Source organism: Puma concolor, chromosome B1, assembly GCF_028749965.1.
Source record: "Puma concolor isolate L17-30 chromosome B1, mPumCon1.1.hap2, whole genome shotgun sequence".
Lineage (NCBI taxonomy): Eukaryota > Metazoa > Chordata > Mammalia > Carnivora > Felidae > Puma > Puma concolor.
In genome coordinates, this window is record NC_141670.1 from 171505880 (window position 1) to 171526303 (window position 20424).

The window sequence follows — 20424 nt, forward strand, 5'->3', positions numbered from 1 at the left end:
CACACTATAATTATCTATTTTCAACCAAAATAAAATGATTTATATTCTATTTCATCTCCCCGAGCAGTTGATATATACGCTTATGTTTAATTTTATTTTTTATTCTCTATAAGGCTTGTCTCTATTAATTACATACAAAGCACATTTCCCTCCAATCTGGTAACCAGCTGCAGCATTTCAGTGTTTTCATCACAAAATGTCAAACTCACAATTGATTCTGTGATTCAAAGAAATGGTTGCATAGTCCTCTGAGCTCTGTAATGAAATGTGTTTGTTATATTTCGTATTATACCAAAACTTGACTTTTCCCATTATCTTTCTTTTTAAATTACAAAAGCAATACATGTTCTGGCCTACACATTGATTACTGAAGCAAAGAAAAGTGTTCTCTCAAAGTATTGTATTTCTTAAATGCACTCTATAGATTTTAAGACTTTTCATTCAAATGTTAAGTCTGATTCAATCAATCCCCAGTCTCTTCCTTCCTTAATAAAATTACTACAGTACTATCTTAAAGGACTATTGTAGAGGATTTTTTGTCTATGAATTTTCTGAAAATAAGTCCATGGATAGGAAATTTATAAGAGAAAAGCATAAGTGGCCAGCAAACACAAGAAATAACATTCACCTTCCTATGTAAGAGAGGAAAGATACCTTTTTCCTATTCCCCTCCTAGGTTCTCCAGATGGGGCTCCCTAACTGGACCGGCAACAGGCTGAGAAGAGAAGAAAATCATACAAATGTACTTAATATAAGTTTCACATGAAGACCTGGGGCACCTGGGTGGTACAATAGGTTGAGCATCCGACTCTTGATTTCAGCTCAGGTCAGGATCCCAGGATCTTGGGATCGAGCCCTGCATCAGGCTCCACAGCCTGCTTCAGATTCTCTCTCTCTGTGTTTGTTTAAGGATTTAATAAAACAGAGTAAATTTTAAAGACAGATGGCAGAGATGGACAGTGCCATTCATTAAAGAGCCACTTCTTTAACTCAGATTTCAGGACGTATGGAATTTAAATGTTTTCTTATAACACAATTACTTGAATTTGATAGTATTTCAGCTCTTGTCACAAGAAGGACTGTCATTTCCTGTCTGAAACACTTATTAAGTTACAAAAATTTCTCTTCGATCTTTGCAGAGGTATTTCAATTCCAACCTGGCCACCTGTGTTCTACAATATCACTAACAGCATTCCGTAAATATCTTTCAAAGTTTTATCTGAAGGTGGAAGAATGCAAATTCTGAAAGGCAATACAAACCTGCAAAATATAACCGGGCTGCCAGGAAAAAAAATACGGGCAATATATACAGGAAATCCATTTTGCAATCAACCTGGATCTTATCAAGGTTCTGTTTGCTATACAAATAGTGATGAAGTAGATATCTGAGAGGTGATTGGGGTTATTTACTAAGTAATCACCCAATGTTCTGTGATTAAATATGGGGCATTAGCTAGAGTTAATAGAAAAGGGACTCTAACAACTCAACACACATGCCTATTTTATCTACAAAATACTGCTTTCACTTATTTAATGTACCAATGAATCTAACACAAAATAAATAGCTAGGCAACTGGTTTCTGTTTGTCTTTAGAACGTTCTAGGAGCAGAAAGGCAAAGACATGAACGATCTGATTACTCAGTCTTGCCCACAGAGATGGAGAGAAGACATTTGTGATTTACAAAAAAAAAAAAAGAAAAAAGAAAAAAAAAAAAGAAAAGACCTGCACAGGTTTTGTGAGCAAAAGGAAAAGGAGAAAGTGAGTATCTCTTCACCTAGAGGTGAAGGCAACTGAACCTAGAATGGAAAAGAAAGGTGATGGTTGGTGGCAAAGTGATCCTACATGATCTTGAGAAATCCTTCTCTTCCCAGCATCTGGTCACCAGATCTATAGACAAAACAACCTGCTTTTTAAAAAATATCACTTATAAGTTTTTTCTTTTAATGACAGCGATATATTAAAAAGAATAAAAATTAACTATAATTCTCAACACTATTGTTGATACTACATACTTCCTCCAAGGCTTTTCTCTATGTACAAACCCTTTTGCAGACAATATGCTACTTCAATGTGCTAGGTAGCCTCCGCATTTATGCCATAATTTGAGTTAAAATTTAATGTGTTCATTTGATAGTTAAATATGTGGCCTTTGGAATGAGAAACCTGGATTAAAATTCAATAGTTTGGAGCAAAATACTTAAATCCTCCATGGTTTACTTTCCTCAATCATAAAATGTGTAAAATATCTTCCTAGGGATCAGGATTCAGTGAAGATTTGGTAAGACAATGTACTTAAAGCACTGCACATAAGAAGATATTAAGCTCTAGATTAATAGCAGTTATTCTTACTTCGTATGTGTTTTAAAATTAGCCATGTATACAACTGGGGTGTTCATTTGTGCCGTGTTAATCTTTGGAAGCTGGATTCTGGTACTTCCAGTGTGTATCCTGACCAAAGATGGCTGACACACACTTCTTGGCATTCCCAGGCCCATTAGTTGACAAAGGGAGAAACTCAGTCTGAAATTAGTTGGCACTATTAGGAAATAATCTGAAAACAACCCATCATTTTAAATATGGATACCTCAGTTTGTTCTCTGTATCTCTCTGCCTTTAAGAGTCTCTTCTGGTTTACCTCCCTCTCTGTTTTTATCTTATTTTTCCTTCCCTTCCCCTATGTTAATCTATTGTGTTTCTTAAATTCCAAATGAGGGTTGCTGGAGGAGAAGCAGGTAGGGGGATGGGCTAAATGGGTGAGGGGCATTAAGGAAGGCACTTGTTGGGGTAAGCACTGAGTGTTGTTATATGTAAGTGATGAATCATTACATTCTACTCCTGAAACCAATATGACACTATAACTAACTTGAATTAAAAAAATTTTTAATATAATTTACTTTCAAGTTGGCTAACATACAGTATATACAGTGTGCTCTTGGTTTTGGGGGTAGATTCCCATGATTCATCACTTACATACAATACCCAATGCGCATCCCAACAAGTGCCCTCCTCAATGCCCATCACCCATGTTCCCCTTTCCACCGTGCCACCCCCCCATCAAGCCTCAGTTTGTTCTCTGTATTCAAGAGCCTCTCATGGTTTGCCTCCCTCCCTCTCTGTTTGTAACCATTTTCCCCCCTTCCTTTCTTGAAAACAGTGTGGAGGTTCCTCAAAAAATTACAAATAGAATGACTCTACAACTCAGCAATAGCACTACTAGGAATTTATCCAAAGGATACAGGAGTGCTGATTCATAGGGCCACATGTACCCCAATGTTTACAGCAGAGCTTTTTTTTTTTTAACGTTTATTTATTTTTGAGACAGAGACAGAGCATGAACAGGGGAGGGGCAGAGAGAGAGGGAGACACAGAATCTGAAACAGGCTGCAGGCTCTGAGTGGTCAGCACAGAGCCCGACACGGGGCTCGAACTCACAGGCCGTGAGATCATGACCTGAGCAGAAGTCGGACGCTTAACCAACCAAGCCACCCAGGCACCCCTGCAGAGCTTTTAACAATAGCCAAATTATGGAGAGAGCCTAAATGTCCATTAACTTGAATTTAAATTAAAAAAAAAAAAAAGAAAAAGAAATAAATACAGATACCTAACAAACACATCTTTATTTGCAGATGCCCCATTTAGTATGACCTATAGAGATGAAGCATTCACATGATGACTATAGTACCTGGGTTGGGATCCTCCCTCTACCTCCTACCAGCCATATGCCCCTGGACCAATCACTTCACTTTACTCGGTCTCCATTTACTCAGCTGCAAAAAAATAAGTAAAGCTTAGAACAGTGTCTAGCATTAGGTAATTTGTCAGTAGTATCAGCATCATACAGAGCACTTTGTGGAATTTATATCCAGAGAAACACTTATTTAAAGATTGCTTAGTACCACCATGAGACTGAGATCTAGGTCTACAGAAACGGGTTTTCATGTTTCCACTCATCCATAGCTTATCCATGAGAGTTCCTCTCCCAGTCACTCTGCAGATCACTGCAGCAATTCCAGATATTCCAAACAGATGTAATAATATTCTGTGAGGGAGGGGGGCATTTCTTCCCATGACTATCTGTTTATAAGTAAAGAAAACCTTTGCCAGAAGCTCTCACCTGGCTGCTCCTCATATCCCACTGGGCAGAGCTGTGTCACAGTGCCTATGGCCAGGGCTAGTCACTGGTAAGGGGAATGACATCACCAAGAATGGCCTGGATTAATAGTGCCTCATCCTAGGCATATGGGAGAGTGGAAAACTTTTAAAAATTGCAGGGAGGGATCGTCCAAGAAAAGGAATTAGGGGATGGGGGAAGGAAGCAAGGAGAATGATTGCTTATAGGCAATCCGTAAAATCTAACACCAAATTCTCAGTAATTTCTACCATATAGTAAGCACATACTGTATACCAGACACTTGCTTTGTGTGGATTATAATTCTCATAACAGTCTACTTCAGTCGGGCCTTATCCCCATGGCTCTCATGAAGCACTCTTATCTTGAGTCACTTCTCTATCCTCGTATTTACTGCTCGGTAGCAACAAATGCAATTAACCCTTCCCTGGACATATCAAAATTTTCTTGTGTTTTCCCTCTGCTCACTACTTCTTTTCCAAACCTTCAGCCGTTCCCTTCTTGTCAATATGGCATCTAAATGATGGAATCCCCCAGGGCTCATGCTGGACCATTTCCATTCTCTGTTCATTCTTTCTCCTGGAGCCATCTCTTACAGGCCTATGGCTTTAACTATAAGGAAAGCTAATGATTCCCAAATTAAGATAGTTTTAAACCAGAAGTCCCAGCTTGAACCCAAATTATTAGAATGTTTTTCTTTTTAAAAAATATTTTGATTTTATAAAGCATATTTCATCTCTTATGTCTCTAATACTTCCTTTTATTTCTCCCAAAACTGGAGGACTAGTTACAAAAGTCCAGTACATCAAAACACACATTTACTGAGCACATTTATCTCAGCCGAGGGCCTTGACTGCTCTGGGACCAAAAGCCTGTGGTAATTTATGAACCTTTAAAGTCTTAGAAAGAAATATCAGTTGAACTCGGTGCAAATATGAGAGTCTAGAAGCTCATTCAGTGCTGCCTCCAAGATCAGAAAGAACCTTTGGGAAAACTAAAATTCACTAGCAGCCCTGACATATCAGAAGGAAGCTAATAATGTTGGGATGTCCTGCTGGTCAACAGTCCTCTGGGTTTCCTTAAATCATTCAAAAACATATTACTGTCAGTCACTCAGCTGGGCCTCAGAGAGCCACATGATTGAACTGGCTCTGCTCCCAGTTATTGATTCAAATGTGGTTTCAAGGATAGCAAAATGCTTGGGGCGATGCAAGGCTCCAGTTCAACATGAAAGGAAGGTCAGCCTTTCATTCGCTATGTTGCTTCACTCATTGACCCCTGAGTACCTCCAAACATTGACCGTGGCAGAGCTCAGTTTTCTAAACTCCTACATCTCCTTTTGTGGGTCATGGGGTTTTAATTAATACCCAAGGGAAAATGCTTTCTCCTGGGACAGGAAGCTGGCATGCCCTAAAGTGTGATGTACAATTTGGGGTTGTAGCTGCAGTACTCAAAAACTGCCACTCGGGGGACAAGCCGCTCTGTTACCTGGGCCCTGTGACTGCTTCTGAAAACAAAACCCTCTGATGGGATCATTTTCCTCCAATATTGGAAGAACAATCTAGAAACATGACTGCAAAGTCTCAGGGCTGTGTGTCTACATATACATAAATATACATTTATACACAGAAGCCTTTCAGCTCACACGACTTGAGAAAATCCCCAATTTCCACCTACCCAATGGGGTAAACAGTAAAACCTTGGATTGCGAGTAACTTGTTCTATGAATGTTCTGCAAGATGAACAAACATTTCTAATAAATTTTAACTTGATAAACAAGTGATGTCTTACAATACGAGTAGTACCTGATGCCAAATGTCACATGATCACAACTGAGCCAATGGTTCTTGAAATTCTCATTTATGTACAAGTGCTTTGGATTACAAGCATGTTTCCAGAACAAATTATGCTCGCAAACCAAGGTTTTGCCATACTTCTTTCATTTTGCTTTTTATTTCGTCTGATCTAGCAACTAGAGTGTGTCCCAGGGAGCTCAAAACAAAGGAAAGGTCTAACCCTCTGGAGGAACACAACTACATTTTACACATTTGTGGAGGAAGGGATATGTCAAAAGCTGGGATCTTTCAGAAGATCAGGTTGGAAAGATATTAGTGGCCCAAATACTTCTACACACTGAAAACCTGAGCACATGTTTCACATTCACTGTGCAGCAATGTTTTTTTCCTTTTTCTTTCTTTTTTGTGGCTGTTAACAATTAAAGGGAAGTGTCGGCACATAAATTGCTCAGTATGACTCCAATTTTGTCTACTTTCTCTAGGTCTCTGCCTCCCTCTTTATTTACCTTGACATGAGAACCTTTATTCTTGCCAAAAGAGGCAGTAGAGGTGGAAACGCTAATTTATTTGTGTGTCATCACTCTGAAAACTAAAAAAGGAACCAGATTATCCAAGGAACACTGTAAGACAAAAAAGGCACTGCTATAAATATACCTGTGAAGATAAAACTTTGAACTGTTTTTTTTTCACTTGTCTTCAGGAAATGGCCAAAGGTTATATTTTGTCATAACAGGCCTTGGATGTTAGAAAATATCCCTGAGGCACCTGCGTGGTTGTCAGTCGAGTGTCCAACTTCAGCTCGGGTCACCATCTTGGGTTTAAGAGTTCGAATTCTGTGTCAGGCTCTCTGTTCTCAGCACAGAGCTTGCTTTGGATCCTGTGTCCCCCTCTCTCTCTGCCCCTTTCCCCTCTCAAAAATTAAAAAAAGAACTATAGAAGATATCCTTATACATTTACATAGACATGCAGACACACACACAGACACACACACACGTAATTTGTAGAAAGCTTAGAAAGAAAACCAAAAGTCAAGATAGATCAGTCCCTGATTGATACCATGGTCAAATATCAGGGATCATGTGCTTATAAAAACAAAATGGTCACTAGAATTTAGGAGTATGACTAGCATAAACAGAGGCCCAGGGTCAGTCAAGCCAATGGTGTTTTTTTCTATGCCAATCACCAACCAATTTCAGGGGCACTGTGACTAACTTCTGGAAGGCTGTAACAAGAGTTCATAGCTGGTCTCACAAGCAGGACCTAGCACAGAGCAGGATCCACATTTGCTTCTGATCCAGAAAAGGATATTTGAGGAGAAGAGCCAGTTTGAGAACCTTGTAGCATTTTCCAACCCACGACCAGTCTGTCCTGTCTGAGCCCAGACCATTCCCCTGTTGGCTTATGAGATTTATTTAATAAATAAATAAATATAAAATAAATATAAATAAATAAATATAAAAGATGAGACCAAACCAGTTGCCACCTCAGAATAGGGTCAAGTATAAGGAAACATGGAGTATTTCATTGTGGGAGGTAACTGTGATTCAAGTCCAGCTGCTTCTAAGACATCATGGTAACAGCCAAGAACTCATGGATTTTAACAATTCTTTTGGAAGCGAATTGGCATGATTCTTTCTCTGCTTCTGTTAAGAGCTTAGGCTCTGGCATAAGGTGATTTCACATGAGTTCTAGAACGAGACCTGCTACATTCTAAGCTCTGCCACTTGATCATGTTAGTTAACCTGTTTAGTCCTGTTTTCTCATCTTTCAGATGGAAATAGTAACAGGATTTACTTCACAAGTTTTCTGGGAAGATTAAACCTATTTAATCTTAGACCATGTGACAGGTCTGGCACACAATAAGCCTTCAATAAATATCAGCCACCATAATTAGTATCATCATTACTAATATTATCACTCTGTTACAATGAAGAAAGTAACTTTCTCCCTGGTAAAAACCAATAGTGTCCTACTATCAGAGGACTTTGGTGAATCTGTTATTACCTTTCTCTCCTTACCCTTGACCTCCCTCCTTCTTTACCAGATTGTCCAGCAGCAGTTAGTCATATGTTACTATCTGTTTTTGTTTTGTTTTGTTTTGTTTTGTTTTTACAAAGGTCCCCTTGATTTCACACCTTCTTCTAGTTGCTTCTTCCTTGCTTGAAAAAAAACATCTTGGAATCATTGTCTGTATATGTGGTCCAATTTCCTTTCTCATTTCAACCTACCCCATTATGACTTTGGCACCTAGAGTTACCTCCTTTTTTGCCAACTCCAGTGGACACTTTTCAATCCTTATATAACTAGAACTTTCCACCTCATTCAGTATCACTTACTATGTACTTATCAAAACATTCTGCGTTTTATTTTTTCTTTATATAACATTTTTGTGACTGTTAGAGTTCCTCTTTGTTCAGTCCCCAGGCCTCTTTGGTTCTCAGTTGTACTCTCTCCATCAGTGATCATGTCCAATCCCATAACTCTTCATATTTCCAGCTAAAACCTCTTCATTCATATAAGCAACTATCTCCTTGACTTCTCCTCTTGGAGTCTTCCAGGCATCTAAATTTGTCATATCTAAAATGAACTCCCAATATTTATACACATGTTCCCAAATATTCTCCTCCTCAAACCACTGCATTTCCATATACCAACACCCATGTATTTGCCTGTTGAAACCAATGTCGTTCATGATATTTCCCACCCACATCTAATCCAGTATCCATTCCCATGAATTGTCTCTCTAAAATAGTGGTTATCAGTTAGGAGAGATTTTGTCCCCAAGGGATATTTAATAAGGACTACCTGCCTGTCTGAAGACATTTTTGTTTTTAACAATGGGGACATCAGGGAGTGCCACTGGCAGAGGAAGAGGCCAGGGATTGCTGCTAAATACTCCTATAGTGAACTGAAAAGCCCCATAACAAAGAACTATCTGGCCTCAAATATCAATAGGCTTAAGGTTTAAAACTCTGCTCTTAAATATGTCCTGAAAGTGTCCAATTCTCTCACTCTCCACTGCCAGCACCTGATCTAACTCATGACCCTTCAGGCTCTATTGTTTTAGGGGTCTCCTATGTGGTCTCTCACCTCCTTCACTTTTGTCCCCCACTCCCTCATCCTTTTCTCCACACAGCAACCAGAGTAAGATGTGAATATGATCCTATTAAGACCCTACCACCATCCTAACCCCTTTCAATAGTCTCCCCACTGCACCTAGAATAACAGCCCAACTTCTAATCGAGGCCTGGGTCTTATCCACCTTTCCAACTTTAGCTTGACCATTCTCTTATTCTTAAAGCATTTTCCTCTCTTAGGGTCTGAATCATAGCATTCTTCTGGTTTCTCTTACCTCTCTGGAGGCTCCTTCTCAGTTTCTTCTGCAAGAATCTCTTCTGCTCAGTTTCTAAATATTGGAGTTCCCCAAGGTTTCATCCCTGGGCTGTCTTCTCCAATCTATCTATGGTCTCTCCCAGGTTATATAATTTGTTCAGATGGCTTTAAAAACCATATATATGCTCTCAACTCAACTGACCCTAGGCTTATTTACCCAACATCTTTCTTGACAACACTGTTAGAATGTTTAATATGTATCTCAGAACATAACTCTTGCACTCTCCACTCCAAACCTGTCCTTCCTCCAGTCTTTCCCACCTCAATAAACTGTTCCACCATTCACCTAGATGTTAATTTCAAACCCTAGAAGCTGTCTTCTATTCCTTTCTTTTACTCATTTGCCATATCCAATCCAACAGCAGTCCTGTCAACCACTCCTTCAAAATATACACCAATGTGTCCATTTTTTACTGCCTCCATCACTGTTGACTTAGTCAAAGCCAATATTATCTCCCACCTGGGCCATACAATAACCTCCTAACTGATATCCCTAGTTCTACACTTGCTACTCCACAATCCATTCTGCACAGAGTGTTTAAAGTTTCCTTTTCTTTATTTCACTTGATCCAGTTATTCCCCTGATTAAAAGTGGAAGTGTTGGTATGATGATAAAAAGCAGTCATATTTTTAATGTATGTTAAAGGTATAGATGACAGGATTGCTATTGGATTGAATATGCTTCCCATTACCCAAGTTCTTTCACCAGGGTCCATAAACCCTGAATGAACTGACTCCTACCTACCTCTCCAATCTTATTTCATGCCACTCTCTCCCTCCATCACCTAGTTCAATCCACACTGATCCTAGTTCTCTATGTGAAAACACATGCCTCTCGGACTTTGCACTCACCCTTCCTTCCACTTGGGATTCTGTGTCTTCAAATCTTTGCATATCATTCTGGCATCAGCTCAGATGTAATTTTACAATAAGGCTTTCCTTCTCCACCCAAGCTAAAGTAGTTCCCCAATCACTCTATCATCTCACTCAGTTAGTATGTTTGCACAATGTACTGCTACATCATACTTTGTTCATTTTTTGTCTTGTTAATAATGAGAGGAAAACTTGACTTAATTTGTTCACTGTAGTATCTCCTTAAGTCTAGAAAAGCTCCCGGCACACAGTGGTTGCTTAATAAACATTTGTTGTGCCATTAAATGAGTAAGTTTAAGAGAACAGTTTAATGTCATCTTTGTTGAGGAGCCATGTTAGCTGTTTTCCTCATCATCTGGTGAGAGTGTTCACAGAGAGTAGCCATTTAACTATTGCAGGCATGTCACCCACGGAATACCTAGGCAGAAGTGATGTCTCTCTACAGGTAAGACTTTGCTAAACCTAATTGACTGTCTCAGGTGGACACATTCTCCTTTGCCACGACCCAAGAGAATCACAAAGCACCAAAAATAGGAAATGGGGTCCTTATCATCAAAAAGAATGGTGATGAATACAAGAAAAACCTCCAATATCTATTGGGAAAGATTAGGCCAGACTGAAATATAACCATATTATACCTCCTCTTGCTTTACACTTCCATATACACCACAACTCAAGGTCTAATACCCTCTGAAATAAGGTACTGGTTCCACTGATAACTGCTAGTGGCCAGATGATCAATATCTTATACATATCCATCAGTTCTAAACCAAGTATAATAGAATGAGAGAAATTCAGAGGGATATTTTAATTTAATGACTGATTACTTTAGACTCTAGTTATGTAACTAATATTATAATTAATGGTAGCTTAGTGGATACATTTGAGTGAAAAATTTAGTAAGCTCTTCTCTAGGATTAGCAATAAATTTAAAATGTCCGCTTTTCTTTTGCTGAAATGTGCTGAGGGAACCCTGAACAATCCACAGCACTTTGTGTTCTCTGTCAAGGGAAAGGACAAGTATATACCGCTTCCTGTAGCACAATTTCTCAAATGCCAATGTGAAAAATATCCTTTTCTTTTAAAATTTCATTTGAGCCTAGTTAATAACAAGGCCCCCAGTCAAAGCCCAGCAGAGCAATCAGCTTTGACTGTGTCCTTTGTCACAGCATTGAGAATGTGCCAAATACAGAAAGTTCCTCTCTGAGTCTAAATGCTCCCAGGGCATGTCAGGACTACTAAGTCAAACCAACACATTACCAAAATGAAAGTACAATCACGGTCTCCTAGTTTCAGAACAGATGGCAAAATAGTAGGGATTCGTGGGTTCCTCGACCCAACCCTAGAGGAGTACAGAAGCAAGAGGGCACTATAGTTTACAGGACACAGAAAACACATACACTCATGAAAACCCTGGGGAACTGAAGCTTTTTCTAAGTGGAGTAGTTGTGGGGGTTGATGACTGACTGCAGCCTGTGGTCAGTGAGAATCGAAACCAGCAGTACGAGGAGAGAAACTTCTAGGTCAGCTCTTTTCTATCTCCACAATAGTTTGGGATGATCATCGTCTGGCCTTTCACGATAGAAATTAGCAACATGAGTTTAAGTCATCCTGGTAAATGCACTGCAAAATCTCTGTGAGGGTGAACACTAGATGAAAATGTATGAGTTACTTGGCCAAAATGGGAAACCAACTTCTCCAACCCTTTTCCCTCAATCCCCTAAACTGGTAGCTTTCAACCTAAAGATACTGTGTTCTTCCAAAGCTGCATCCCTTTATTAATTTAAAAAAATTTTTACATCTAACATATGTTTTTTATTGAAACACACCTGACATGCAACCCTGTATAAATTTAAGGTGTACATGTTAATTTGATACCTATTGTAAAGATTGCTATTATAGCTATAATTAGCACCTCAATCACATCACATAACATAATTATCATTTTTTTTTTTAGTGGTCGAAGTAATTAGAATTTAATCTGTTAGCACATTTGATGGTTATAATACAATATTGTCTTCTATATTCATTTTACTGTGCCTTAGATCTCTGGGATTTATTTACTACCTGTTGCAAGTCTGTACCCTTAAACATCATCTGTCCTCTAACCTATCTCCCCCCATCCCCTGGCAACCACCATCTTACTGTTTGGCTTTTTTAGATTGTACAGTGATAGGACATAGCATTTGTCTTTATCAGTCTGACTTATCTCACTTGGGATAATGTCTCTTAATTAATTAATTAATTTTATTTATTAATTTAAAGGTAAAATTCTTGAGTTGTGTGGTAGAGTGGTAGTAAATGGGAGAGATACGAGTAGTAGTTTTTGGTACCCGGAGATCATATCCTCCCCTCTCCTTAAGCTTACCCAGATGATTCTGGACGAGGGCCTAGTCTCTGGCATGTCCGATACATGTTATTAGATGCAAGGAAATGTGATTCCTTGAGTCAAACAAGCAAAAACAGAGACTTGAACACTGCAATCACTGCTAAAAATAAAAATAAGCTCAACCACATAAGTTATTAAAAGCAGAATTATTGGAAATATGGGCAAAAAATTCAAAATAAGCATAAGAAGATAGAGAAGATATGAGTAACATGGAGCAGTAATGAGATATTATGATGAGAAGACAAATAGAAATATTAGATATGAAAAATACAGCTAAAATAAAGAACACAATAAGTAAGTTAATTACCAAGATAAGTAAGTTGAAGAATGAATTAATGAGTTGTAAAAAAAAAAAAAAACAACACTCTCAGAGGCAGCAAAAAGGATAATAAAAATTCACATATATATGTATATATATGTGTGTGCCATATATATATATATGATGGTAACAGGTAGACAATAGAGTTCCTATAAATAGAGAAAACATGCATAGAAGTAAAATTTGAACAAACAAAAAGGATAAAATTGCCAGAATTAAAGAAAGAAAAGCCTGCAGACTGAAAAGGGGCATAAACTCATAGGTTATTAAACAGAAGAAATAAGGACAAATCAAACACCTAAGTGCATTATTATTAAAATGAAGGATATCAAAGACATAGTAAGGGAAAATAATAAAAATGTTCAAAGGCAAGAACGGCTCCCTTACAAAAGAAAAAGAATCAGAATGGCATCTGACTTCTCAACCACACACTGAATGCAAAAATTCAACACAATCGTATTTTGAAAGTAATAAAGGAAAAGAACTTTCCTCTTAGAATTCTATATCCAAGCAAATTATAAGTCAAAGATGAGAGCACAGTAAAAAGTGCTCTTCGGCACTGAAGGCCTCAGATGGTTTAATACGCTAAGATCCCTAATAAAAACACTCTAAGCAATCAATAACAGTGGGAGGGGAGTCACAGGATATGCTGTTTCAGGAGATACAGAAAGGGGGTGAAATTTTCTGGTACTTGTAGGTTGAATAGTATCCAGAAACAATTCACAATTATATTATACTTATATTACTTTTACATAGGTTTTATTATGTATCAGGCACTCATCTAAATTCTGAACATATGTAATTCAAAGACAACTCTTTGACTATGATCTCCATTTTACTGATAAATAATTTAGGCATAGAAGGTTATGTGGCTTACCCAAGGTCATACAGCTAGCTAACTAAATCCAACAATCCATAAAAAAAAAAAAAAAAAAAAAAAAAAAAAAAAAAAGTTCACATTCACCTCAAATGAGGTTAATCCCAGAAATGCAAAAATAGTTATATTTCATGAAACTCACCAATACCATTATGTCATTAGCAAAGTAGAGAAAATCCTATCAATCACTCAAATGATGCAAAGAGACTTAATAAAGTTCAGGACCTATCTATTTTTTTCAACAATCTGAACAAACTAAAACTAGAAGGGAACTTCCTCACAGTGGTGAACACTGTATATCCAAACCTTATAGCAAACACTACCCTTATGGAGAAAAACAGAAAGCATACCCTTTAAAATAGAACACAATATTTTCACACCACAACTGACTGATACAATTCTACAAGTCTTACCAATACTAAAAGAAAAGAAAAATATTTAGGAGAAAGAGAAAAAAATGTCACTGTTAGTCCATAATACTATCATCCAATAAAACCATAGAATTATCACCAAAAAAGCAACTAAAAATAATGTTCAGAAATTTAACTGGAGATAACTTAAAAAATCAATAGTGCTAACTTACCTCAGCCATAACCAATTAGAAAATATAACAGTAGCAAAAAAGAAAGAAAAGGAAAACAAAAACTATAAAATATCTAGAAATTAACCAGGAACACACAATAACTATAGAGAAAACAAAAACTCCAATCAAGGTCATATAAGTTGATATATAAATTAAATGGACATTTTATTTTTTTAGATAAGATGGCTTAACATTACAAAGATATTTATTCTTCCTAATTATTCTATTAATCTGATGTAAATCAATTATAGTTCCAGTTGGGTTTTTTAAGAATTAAATGAATTTATTCTATTTTTCAATAGAAGGAAGCCAACCTTATAAAAAATGGGGGAGAAAAGAGGGGCAAGTTGTCAGATATTGATTCTTTTAAATCATAATTTAAAAATTAAGATATTTATGGGGCGCCTGGGTGGCGCAGTCGGTTAAGCGGCCGACTTCAGCCAGGTCACGATCTCGCGGTCCGTGAGTTCGAGCCCCGCGTCGGGCTCTGGGCTGATGGCTCAGAGCCTGGAGCCTGTTTCGGATTCTGTGTCTCCCTCTCTCTCTGCCCCTCCCCCGTTCATGCTCTGTCTCTCTCTGTCCCAAAAAAATGAATAAACGTTAAAAAAAAAAAATTAAAAAAAAAAATTAAGATATTTAAAAATTAAGAGTTGGGGATCCAACTCTTGGTCTCAGCTCAGGTCATGATCTCACGGTTCACAGAATTGGGCCCCGTGTAGGGCTCTGCACTGGCAGCATGGAGCCTGCTTGGGATTCTCTCTCTCCTCTCTCTCTGCCTGTCCCCTGTTCACGTGCTCTCTCTCTCTTAAAATAAGTAAGCATTTTTTTTTAAAGAAAATTAAGATATTGCCACAAGAACAATCATGTTGATCAATGGAACATAATAGCTCAGGGACAAAACATGTATATGGGCCACTCTTATATAAATGAAAGCTAGTATCACAAATTCATGGGAAAACTATGAATTATTTAGTAAAATGGTTTGAGAAAAGTGAATCCCTACTTAACCTTACATATCAAAGTAAACAACAACAGGAATAAATATCTAAAGGTGAAGGATAAAACTAGAAAGTTGGTAGAATAAAATATTCAATAGCTACAGACCTGGCGAGGAGAAAGATTGTTTAAACAGAACTTCAAAAGCACAAAGAAATCAATGATTAAGTTGTCTATATCAGAATAAAAGATTTTCTGTCAATAAGAAACTAAGGATAAAGTTAACATATAGTTGACAGAATGGAAGAAGATATTCGCAAAGTACCAAACCAATAAGAGATTAATGTTTACAATATACAAGAAAATCTTAGAAGTGTATAATGAAAGACAACAACCCAAACAGACAAATGAGCAAGAAATATGAATATCCAATATATAGAAGAAACCCAAGACACTGACAAATAGATGACAGGTCAAAGTGACTGACAATTACAGCGATGCATATAAAGTAAGTTACTACAGAATAGCAAAAATTAGAAAGCTGAATAATGTCAACCATTCATAGGAATACTGGTAGTTAGGAATTTTGTCCATGCTGGTGAAAACATAAACTAGCGCAGCCTTTCTGAAGAGCAACATGGCTCTAGTCAAAATATGAACCACATGACTCAGCAGTTCCATACTTGAGCGTCATTTCCAAAAGAAGGTCTCGCAAGGTCCCTGAAGAGGCAGATGTACAGACTTGTTTACCACATCCCCAACAATGATTCCAGAGTTTCCCATAGGTCATGTGACCAACAGAGAAGGCAGGTGGACATGGACCATCTAGGCAGGCCCCCATGTAAGGCTCAGTTCACCCATGACAGAATCTCCCCAATAAGAAGCTGAAAGATGGCTTGTTTTGGCCAGAGCTGGGAGGAGGTAGAAGGAAAAGAGACAGAGCTGGACCTCACAATGAAAAATGCAGTGTTGTCATCCCTTGAAACCTTTCCAAAGACTCATACATGTGTCCTAGGAGGAGTCAGTATTTGATTACCTGCCATAGAGAAGGAAATGACTGTAAGTTACTGTTGCTTGGAAAAGCAGCAAAAGAAGGGCATTGTTACCGACCAGTTAAGGCAAGAGATAAGTATCTCTTATCCTCTCCTTCCTCCTACTCCAGCAAAGTAAAGGAGCTGGACTTTAAAGAGATTTTGAAGAAGAGGTATCTCAGAGCTATATCATACCCACCACCGTCCAATCAACCAGAGCCGAGATCAAGTCCCCTCTAGAGAGGAAAGAACACAAGGCAGTTGAAAAACCATCCTTATAATGCTTTTCAGCTCTGTAGTGTCCTTTCTGTAGGGACCCTGCTATAGTCTGAATGTTGTGTCCCTCCAAAATGCATATGTTGAAATTCTAACCCCATAGGTGATGGTACTAGGAGATGAGATCTTTGGGAGGTGATTAAGTCACCAGGGCAGAGCCCTCATCAATAGGATTGGTACATTTATCAAAAAGGGTCTGGAGGGCTTGCTTGTCCTTTGTGCCATGTAAGGATGCAGTGAGAAATCTGCCCTCGCCCATCCATGTTGGCAACCTAACAACAGACTTACAACCTCCATAACTGTGAGAAATAAATTCTGTTGTTTATAAGCCACTCAGTCTGTGGTGTTTTTGCTATAGCAGCCTGAACAGACTAAGACAAATCCCAAAGGAAAAAGGTGGTCAGGGCCAGAGGTTAAGCTGAAGCTGGCTCAGCCAGAAATAGGAATTCATTTAATTTCCCTTGATTTGTGTCCCATGTAACTTCAAAAATTATTTAAAACAAGCAGCATAGAAACCATGTAATGCTGGTTTTACTTCTAACGTTTGAAAAGACACCCACTGTCATGCAACCCGAGAATCATCATCATGGTGTAAAGGGAATGAGCAGGGCTGGCCTGTCCAACACTGTGTCCAGTCATAGCAGCTCCAGAGAGATGGGCATGAGGACTTTTGCTCAGACCAAAGCACACTAGTTGGCTTCGTATCACAGCTGTACCAGAGATCCCTAGAACTAAGGTGAAGAGGAGGATTACAAGTGAGACCAGAAGCTCCTCAAATGACTTCTCCTTGGAAGTCCTGGAGGACACAGTCACTGATCTCCAGATCTTCAAATGTAAATTGATGGTTTAAAAATGATAGAGGGGCGCCTGGGTGGCGCAGTTGGTTAAGCGTCCGACTTCAGCCAGGTCACGATCTCGCGGTCCATGAGTTCAAGCCCCGCGTCAGGCTCTGGGCTGATGGCTCAGAGCCTGGAGCCTGTTTCCGATTCTGTGTCTCCCTCTCTCTCTGCCCCTCCCCCGTTCATGCTCTGTCTCTCTCTGTCCCAAAAATAAATAAACGTTGAAAAAATAAATAAATAAAATAAAAATAAAAATGATAGAGAAAATAAGGGAGTTAAAAATAAGGGGAAAAAATCTTTCAAGGAGTATAAACTATTAAATAATGGAAAGTGTTCCTTTTCATTATCTCCATCTCTGTTCTCAAAGACAAAATGAAGTTATGACCAAAAAGGAGCCAATCTTATTTCTTTGAATAATCTCATTGTTTCACAAAAGCCATCAGTTATTGTTGCCAAGTCTCAAAAAAGAATCCTTTAACAACTGGACTACAAAAAAAATTGAGCATAATGTGTGTTTTAATTCTAATTTGTATTTGGCTATATAGACCCAGCCTTCGGCTGTCAAATGCTTGGTTTGAGATCTAACAGCTAAAGATCTTATTATTGCCTTCTATGTCAGATGTTCAAGCATTAGATACCCTGAGGAGTTGGTTTTTGATGTAGTTATTATTACTGAAAGCAACAGAATATCCTAATAGCTTCAAATATTAACTTTTGCCCTGAAGTAAGACAAGCACATGCAAATGTAATAATTTGGGCCTGAGATGTAAACAAATACAGAAGTAGGAGGGAAATGTCCCAAGTATGAACAGTTAATAGCTAATTGACCCACAATACAGTTGCCTCTCCTGTGAACAATTAAGAGTTGACCATTTAACAATAAATATCAGGTCAGTTCACTCCTTTGCCTCCAATACAATCCCAATATCATAAAGGACAATTTTCTTGTCAAAGCCAAAGTCCTCAAAAGCAGGACTTGAGTGGGTATAAAATTCTGTTCTATTTCTTAGTATTCATAATGAAGTTGTTTACAGTTTTATTTGTCACACTCATTCACAGTTTTATATTAAGGAAAGAAAATGACATTTAAGAAATTAATTGAGTTCAGGGCAAAAGATATCTTACATTTGATGTTTCTGAAAGTCTAAATATAAATAAAAATGTCTGTCAAAGCATGTTTCTGAATTTTATAAGACTATAATTATACACATATTTAATAACCCCATTAGGCAGGATGCTTTAGAAAACACTGAAGACTTAGATTGTTATGATTAGCATAATAATTAGGTCGTTCATCAGGAAAAACTATGAATAATTCATTCTAATTAAGTAACTGATAGAACAGTAAATCAACCATCAGTGCCAGACCCCAGTAGGTTATGGACGGTAGTAAATCACAGGTGAAACTAACTTCTGGGCACAAGATAATAAATTAAAATATTATTAAATTTTTGTGCCTATTACTAGAAAGATCACCAAAAATTCTTTCATGGTCTTTGGATATTTGACAGTCAGTGGATTTACCCCAGGTAGGTGATGCACTTTGCTGCTGTATGCATAACTTGAAAAATAGAAAAAAAGATTAGACGTGAGAGATATGAGGGGAAAATGTGCCTATCTTCTAGATAATAAATGTTGCCATTGTGTTACCTCTCTCCAGCTATGCTAGGTGACTAACTTTTGAAATCTGATGTAGGAATATGTATCTCATAGGAATGAAACAGCTTATGGAGAAAACAGGTGATAAGAAACTCCTCCAGCCCATAATGCTGGTGTAAATGATTCTTCAAAAGAACAAAAGATCCTGTCCCCACATCCTTTTGTCACTATATAAAATGAATGCCAATCCTCACAGAGAAAGTAGAGAGCCAGCTTATAAAGCCTGCTGCAATGCTGGACCTCAGAACAATCTATTATTAAATATTCTGCTGCATCTTCTGTTTTAGAAGGAAAACGGTCCAAGAGCTATACTTATTTTCTGGAAGAGAGATGAAGCTCAATTTAAAGATTTTAATAATCAATATCAAGATATAGGAGAAACCTAGTACAGAGGTCCTATCTAATTTATGGAAATATTAATTTGAAGTTTAGTATACAATAGGCTTTAAGTCAAAGTGTTTCTGTTTTTCCTTATAACCTATAAGATTGTAGTATATGATCAACTAGACCCCAGGATGGAAAGACCAAATAGAACCTTATTTTAGTGTAAGAGTAACTAAAAATAAAACATTAAGGAATATGAAGAAGTTCAAGTGAACATGGGAACTTGGGAATTGTTTTCTATGCTGAGCAGAGGACACATCGGATGAATAAAACATTTAGCTCCAATACGAACTGCCTGATCCTCCAATTAACTAACTCTCTGGCCATAGCCTTGACTTCAGAAATGCTACTGTTATAATACTGAATGGGGTTTAGAATAGCAACGGTCACTAACTAGTAATCCAGCAGAATTTACGTATCAGCCAGGAAACACTGCACTGTGGATTGGAAATCTCCACACCATAATCCTCTAAGACAGGCTACAAATGTGGGAGCCATCCCTAAATCTTTCCTCTCAACTTCCCATCACACTGGCCTCCCAGTACTGTGGACTTGTCTGTAAACATCTTTCCACACTGTCCACACTCATAGTTCTCAATGGTACTATTTCAGTCATGCACTGATCATCTCTTGCTTATTTTGATAAAATGTTATCCTACTGGCTTCTGTGCCCGCCTATATGTCCCACTCTGACACAAATCTGATCGCAGAAATCTATCACTTAAAATGCTCCAATAATTCCTCATTTCTTTACTTACAATTTGGTGCTCACTAACTTCCCCAGTACCTGCCTTATCAACCCTGTACTGGGAAATAATCCTCGCAGATCTCAGAGCATGTCATGATCTCAAGTCTCTTAAGTCTTTGCACATGTATGCTGAGATCAGCCAATTGGAGTGTCCACCCCTGCAGTTCCTACTGTAAGGCCAGATGGCATA

General features: G+C 38.0%; 1 pseudogene across 1 annotated transcript in view; it reads right to left on the reverse strand.

The window, feature by feature from the left end:
* Positions 1 to 3602: 3602 nt before the first annotated feature.
* Positions 3603 to 20424, reverse strand: part of LOC112858342 (uncharacterized) — a 146974-nt pseudogene continuing 130152 nt past the window's right edge. The window contains exon 6 of the transcript XR_015249864.1: positions 3603 to 3769. The product of XR_015249864.1 is annotated as an uncharacterized LOC112858342 (transcript). The remainder of the gene's footprint in view (positions 3770 to 20424) is intronic.